The following is a 7,907-nucleotide window of genomic DNA, read 5'->3' on the forward strand; positions in this document are numbered from 1 at the left end:
TGTCCCTAAGCCTAGAGACTCTAGAATTTGATTCATGATTACTTTCAATCTTTCTACTCAAAAAAACAATTCTTGGCATATGGTTCACTTTGGAGATATGCCTTCTATTTCACATAAACTCAATTATATGTGGTATACTTTAAAGTTGGGGATCGATTTTAGCACATGGAAAGATGGAAATTTTGTATTTTGTTCTCATTACTCTATTGATGAGAATGTTTCAATTTTTTATAAACTAATTTTTTGTTCTAATATGTTATTATAGATCCAAATGCAAACAAACAAAGTTTCCTTGGGAGTGGATCACCTTCAAGAGTTACTCATCCATTGGGAGGATCCAACATGTACAGTGGCAAGAATACCTCTACTTCCTTCCTCCTCCTAGTGTCACTTGCCTCCTTGTCGGCATCAAAGAGGCAAGAGTTTTTTAGATGATGGAAACCAAGCTACACAACCATAGACTTCTCCCTAGGTTGGCTCAAGGGTTTATGGTCATAGGAGTGTGTTGCAACTTGTTCAATGGTGCTCATCCTCTCCAACCCCTCCAATTGGAGTTCTTGGGTGACCTTTTGGTGGTACATCTAGCTAGTATGACTCTAGCAAGTTATCTCAATTGGTGCTATCTATTTCTCCAACATGTGACGATCAAGATAAAAATTATAATGAGATATGGAACGATTCCATAGACACTCTAAACTCCACTAATGTATGGGGTAAGTTGAATTACTAGAACAATAATATTAACTTACATTTTTATATAATATAAATAATTTCCTTGTTAAATTTGATTTTATATTTATTATTCAATTATGACAATGTGGCCATGGTGGTTCGTAATGAATTTGATGATTGTTTTTAAAGCTAATTTATCTAGAAGTGACTTGAACTATAAAAGTAACTTCCAACCTAAAAAGGGTATAAAATTTTTTAATCAAATATTAAATATGAACATCACTAAAGCCACCATATATGTTAATATGTTAAAGACGATGCTGTTTTTGTTTAGTTATTTATTGCCTTTATGATCATATCTCATGAATGCTGCCATCTTTATAGATAGTTTTTAAATTGGCGTATTAGTCATATCAATCCAGCTCGATTGAATCAAGGTGCTTTCCTCAGCCCGATCGAAGATTTTTTCTCTCTCCCATACAAAATATAAATGAGATATAACAATATTATTAATTTTTTTATTATTAAACAAATATCATTGGTATCAAAATTAGTTGTGGTTTTGGTAAAGTAGGGTCGCATACCCTGTAGTTAGTTGTGCATTTTCCTGTGTTCTATTCCTAGTGGTGTAAGAACTGTTGGATATTGTGGACCACCTTAATGCTTTTTTGTGTAAAAGGGAAAGTCTTTTGGGTATAGTAGGGGAGAGGGTCTTATAATAGAGCGATTTTTTTTATAGTGGAGATAGTAGTTGATCAAAATGGAATTTTTATTGGAACATTTAAATAGTCATGTTAATACTTTATTTTTAAAGAGAATTTCTTAAATCTGAAAAAGAATCTAATTATGTGATGCTACATCACCAATAAACAGGCTTTGTGCACAATTATCAGTTCTTGAGTGATTCAAAATACCCACATAAGATTTTGGGAGGCGTGAAGTTAGAGTGCTCCATTATAAAGACATCTTGCTAGTTTCATTGTGTATTGTCTATCGTTGTGATTTCTCTTGAAAATTTTGAAGGTCTTAGATGTTGGAACATCTCATCCATCAATAAACTAAAAAGAAAATGAATTCATATAATCTCTACCATTTTTTTTTTTAATTCTTTTAAATGTATTGATTTAATCATCATATCTCATGAATCATCTTTCTAATCTTTTAATGTAGTGTAATATAGTACATTTCTCTTATTAAAAAATAAATTAGTTTAGTTGATGTAAATTGTATTTAAAATAAATTAATTAGTTTGTAATGGATATTAATTTATTGTTTATATTGTATTGTGTCCTTCATAGTTTAGATGAGATTATTATGTTAGTGCGACACATCAAATTATCGACGCTTATTTCAATTAGTATAATAGAAATTTCATAGTGATAATTTGCACTTCTTTAACACACAATTTATAGATAGTGTGTGTCATTATGTTATAGAATCACATAATGAATTCATGGTGATCAATTAGATACAATAGTTCTAATAGGTGTTGGCCAATGTATAATGTTGCTATGTAATATTTTGGTGGATGTTAACTTATTTAATAGAACACTTGATATTGTAAAGAATATAGACCATTATCAAACAATTTGACTATCAATCTGGACATTGTGGATGATCACAAAATTTGATTCCCAAGATGTGTCATCGAATATCAATCAATCCAATATTGATCCTCATTTTGATTGATAGAATAGGTAATCATATAGAAAACCTTGTCAAAATAATTATACAACCTTTAACCATGCACATTTCATAAGAGTTAATATTGAAAGGGTACACAACAAATATGGGTGATATAGGGAAGGTTGGTTTGATATTCATCACTATCTCTCCGAGTCTTTTCAAATATAAGAAAGATTATCATTTGAGTGATATTTAAATATATAATCGTAAAAATTGAATATCTATTATGATATTCATTTTTGAGTTGAACATTAACATATACATTTAATACAAGCTCATTTTGTTTATGAATGGTTGTGAGAAGTTAACAAGATGCTACAAAAATATTGTGGAATTTTATGTTTTCATCAATATGATGTTATGTTTAATAAACTTTAAAAAATTGTTAATATGATTTCCTATTCAGTACAAGATCCAATGCACATTTGGCCACATTTATTAATTATTTGAAATTTAGAATATAAAATAATTTTATGTTTCAATTAATTAATTAATATTGTCAAATATATTGAAATTATCACTAAATTTTTATATTTTATATTTTTTATATTGTTATAATGTATTTACTACATATTATTTGAATATCTTGATCAACATTTTTATATCAAATATTGGTATTAATACAACACATTGTAATCTTCGGTAATTTATTTGAACTATTATATCCAGAAACTTTTTAAAATCTAACAATAACGTCCAAAAATAATATCATTATTACAAATATTTATAATTTTATCAAACTAATATTATAAAATAAAAAATGAAAAATATAAATATATATACTACTTAACAGTAAAACGATAAATATTTATATTTACATAGTAACTTCCCATTAATAACGCCTTTAAATTACTGATAGTTCTCATATGTGCGAATTAGAGAAAAGGCTTTTTCGTTTACGTGTGAAAAGCAAGGCTCTTTTATTGTTTGGATCGACCATATCGTATTTTACATCTTCCCTTTCCCAGTTACCTATTTATTATGTAATCATGATATTATATTTTTTTTAGTGGTTTTGTGTTTTGTAAGAATTAATATTATTATCTTGTTGACTACCTCTTGTAAAGCTATTTATATTTGTTTAATCTTGTGTAATTATGATTTTAATAGTTTCTATTTGTCGCACAAAATTGTGATTTATCATTTATTTTATAGATTCTAACATAATATCATAGTATTTGGTTGTAGGATAAAACTCTAATTTCTATCTTTAAGATATTTTAGGTGGGTATTTAAATTTCTTACAGGTCTTATAAAAATCTAATATGATCGTTTGTATCTTCGGATGTTATAGAGAAATATTGACAAAATAATTTAATAACCTTTATTTGCACTTGTAATGTCCAAAATTATAATGATTACAACTTTCTAGTAAATATGGCAACACTTCTAGGTATTTTCTAGTATCAATAATGTTGTGTTTGGATTTGATTTTATCAAAATTATAAAATAGGAAGCCAATTTGTGAATGAGGGTTGAATGATGCATTAGGTATGCTACTACTTTTTGGGAATTTTGAGGTCAAAATTGACCCTTTCATTGTATTTAAAAGGCACAAAAACTTATATTTATATATAAATTTTATCAAAATTTCACATATGACATTTAGAGGGAATTTTTTTTCCTTAGCAATGTTGTATGTATGTATGTATGTATGTATGTATGTATGTATGTGTTATATATATGTATATGTATATGTATATGTATATGTATATGTATATGTATATGTATATGCATATGTATATGTATATACATATGCATATGTATATATGTATATACGTATATATATTTAAATATAAACATGTACATGTATATATGTATGTCTATATATTTGTATATGTGTGTGTGTGGGTGTGTGTGTGTGTGTGTGTTTATTGTTGCAAGGTGTGTGCCCTTGGTCTCCTTGTGTTGTGTAGCATAGCGCTTGGGTTTGTGACATGGCTTAACCACCTCCTATGGATTCTATAAGTCTAGTGCTTGTATCGAGCATTAATAGGTCGATCGTTTGGTGCAACAACAACCGTACATCTAACAAGTGGTATCAGAGCCTCAGTCACAGGTCCAAACCCTCTCGCTTGTGCTACAGGAAGGAGTGTTGCAAGGTGTGTGTCATTGGTCTCCTTGTGTTGTGTAGCGCAACGCTTAGGTTTGTAACATGGCTTAACCACCTCTTGTAGATTCTATAAGTCTAGTGGTTATATTGAGCATTAACGTGTCAATCTTTTGGTGCAATGACAATCGTACTTCTCACATATTTGTATGTGTGTTAATTGTAGTTGTATCAAGCATTAACAAGAAGGATCTTTTGGTGCAACAAAAATCTTATATTTATATATAAATTTTATCAAAATTTCACATATGATATTTAGAGGGAATTTTTTTCGTTAGAAATGTTGTATGTATGTATGTATATGTATATGTATATGTATATGTATATGTATATGTATATGTGTATACATATGCATATGTATATATGTATATATGTATATACATATGTATATTTAAATATAAACATGTACATATATACATGTATGTCTATATGTGTGTGTGTGTGTGTGTGTGTTGTTGGAAGGTGTGTGCCCTTGGTCTCCTTGTGTTGTGTAGCGTAGCGCTTGGGTTTGTGACATGGCTTAACCGCCCCCTGTAGATTCTATAAGTTTAGTGCTTGTATCGAACATTAATAGGTCAATCTTTTGGTGCAACAACAACCATACATCTAACAAGTGGTATCAGAGCCTAATTCACAGGTTCAAACCCTCTCGCTTGTGCTACGGGAAGGAGTGTTGCAAGGTGTGCGTCGTTGGTCTCCTTGTGTTGTGCACTGCAACACTTAGGTTTGTAACATGGCTTAACTGCCTCTTGTGGATTCTATAAGTCTAGTGGTTGTATCGAGCATTAACATGTCAATCTTTTGGTGCAATGACAATCGTACTTCTCACATATGTGTGTGTGTGTTAATTGTAGTTGTATCAAGCATTAACAAGTCGGATCTTTTGGTGCAGCTAAAATCACACTTCTAACATGTGTGTGTATATGTGTGTGTGCATATAGATACACACACACACACACACACACACACACACACACACACACACACACACACACACACACACACATATATATATATATGGCTACTAGTTTTAATTGTAGCTGTTGGGGGAACCATTAGTATCCAGTAATGTGGTATATAGAATATAACAAGTAATATCATTGGTACTCGACCATTAAAGTGACACCATTAATGATGCAAATTTGTATTTAATGGGTCAATAATAGGTATTTTCCATGAACCACAACCTTTAACAATCCTCTACCTACTCAACCACCAGTGTGACTTGTACACCTATAATGATGTTGACACGTTTATCAACTTTTGAGCCACTGGGTCATTGTTGGAGTGCAACCACCATAAGTAGTGAGACACTCTCACCATTAAAGTCCTATCATTCTACTACTATGCCCCCCTCTTCCCTCTCTATTGTTGTTTTAAAATTTGATAGGTCAAGTTTTTAAAACCTTATTCTTAGGCATGCAATGACATTTTACACTACATTCCTTATTTATAGTAAAATTTTATACTCTTTATAGTTTTATTATTAGCTTTATAATTTAACACCCAAGGTTTTTTAAAAATAGAGATTATTTCAGAATTTACTATATAGTCCCCATTTCAAGGCAATTGGAGGGTCATAACATATGAAATAGACCCCTTTCTTAGTCCTTTTTAAATATAGATTTATTTGCTTCTCTATAAAATTAATATAATATTATACTACAACTACTTCTTTTATATTTCAACCTTTATTACATCTTTAACAATTTAAAAATTTATACTTGCATTATAAATCACACAAATCATAAAGGGCTACAGTGTGTAGTTTTATGGAGGTTCATGTAGTAACTAATTTTCTTTTTGTCAATACTCACATTTTGTAGTGTTGTAAATTGTTCACCTTAACAACTCCACATTGGGTTTTGGACCCACTTTCGAATGTGTTCAATTTTAAATTTCTATAAACTTGTTTTGTTCCTCTATTCTCAACCTTTTTCATAGAATATATTTTGAAGGATAGGTACCCAACACCCTTGTTCCAAAAAATTAGGCTCAAATTTTGAAGGATGAAAGTCAACCTTGCAATTTGCAAGAATTTATCTTACTTTGTCAGCTTACTAAGAAAATTTATTCTAAAAAGGTGTATGTTGTTCATATAAATACAACTCCCTTTCTTTTTTCAAAGGTATAGAAATCAATCTACATTTTCCAAGATCATCTATCAAGTGTTCATTCCTTATTCAATCTATGCAACTCAATACAAGCTTGTATTTGCATTCAAGGAACAATATATTCAAAAATTAAAATCTACTATAAAAATCATGATCAAGTACATAGTATGTCATTCCATGTTAAAATCATGCACTAACATGTTATAGGACTTCATGATCATCATACCACTTGTCTTGTGTGAGATTCCATGAGAGGGTTTTCATAGTTAAGGTAATATCCGGTAATTTCAGCATTTCGTTTTTTTTTAGTTTATCTCCTTGCAACATCATGCGTGCTCATATCTTATAATTAGCCATTTTGGAAGTAGGAACACTAACTAAGGTTTGACTTAGGTAAGAACCTAAAAAACTTGATGCTTTTTCCCTATTTTCTATGTGTGGAGGTATAAATCTGACAACAAGAAAGTCATAGACAAGTAGAGAAGATAGTGATAGATAGTGTCAAAATTTTAACAAACAAGAAGCCTCAAACTAGAGTGCTCAATGCCCATTTCTGACTAATCTGACTCAAATTTGCAGGAGATGGATGTGTAGATCCTCTTGATTTTACTTTGAATCATCTTTTGAAACCTCTATCACTTCTAGACTAGCATATCCAATGCTTACATCTAGCACAATCGGTATCAAATATCATATCAAAGTTCCTCTTTGTATTCTCATCCTATATTTTCCTTATTTCTTATGCTTATTGTTGATGCCTAAAATTTCTTTTAAGAAAACAACCTTATGGAAATTTCAATGAGAAGGGGACCTATTGTGCCTCAATGAACAACCTTCAGGATTTTAGAAGTCGACTCTTCATATGAAAAGGGAAAAAGGAGAGAAGCAAAATTGAAAGCAAAATAAACTAACTAGGGTGATGCGCCAGAATTTAAAACTTCAGATGCACAATAAACCATACATAAAATGCACAATTTAAAGGTTGGAAATTTAGTAACCACAATTTGCAACAAGAACTCATAAGCGGGATAACGCAATTCAAACACAACTAACACTGTATTGAAAGAGTTTGAGGGATGATTTGACCAACAAAAGTTATGTTTGATATTATAAAAGCTTATACATATTCAAAAACTTTAATTCTTTCTCAAAAATGACATAAAGCATTATCCCATAAAACATAAACAATTGTATGAAAAGGCTGAAAGTTGGCACAGTCCAATTATCATATTTGAAATGAAAAATAAAATGTTGAAGTATGAATTACAGAGCTAGAATTATGTTTTGAGTGTGAATCCCCTTATAAAATGGTCTCAAAACTCCCT

Source organism: Cryptomeria japonica, chromosome 7, assembly GCF_030272615.1.
Source record: "Cryptomeria japonica chromosome 7, Sugi_1.0, whole genome shotgun sequence".
NCBI lineage: Eukaryota > Viridiplantae > Streptophyta > Pinopsida > Cupressales > Cupressaceae > Cryptomeria > Cryptomeria japonica.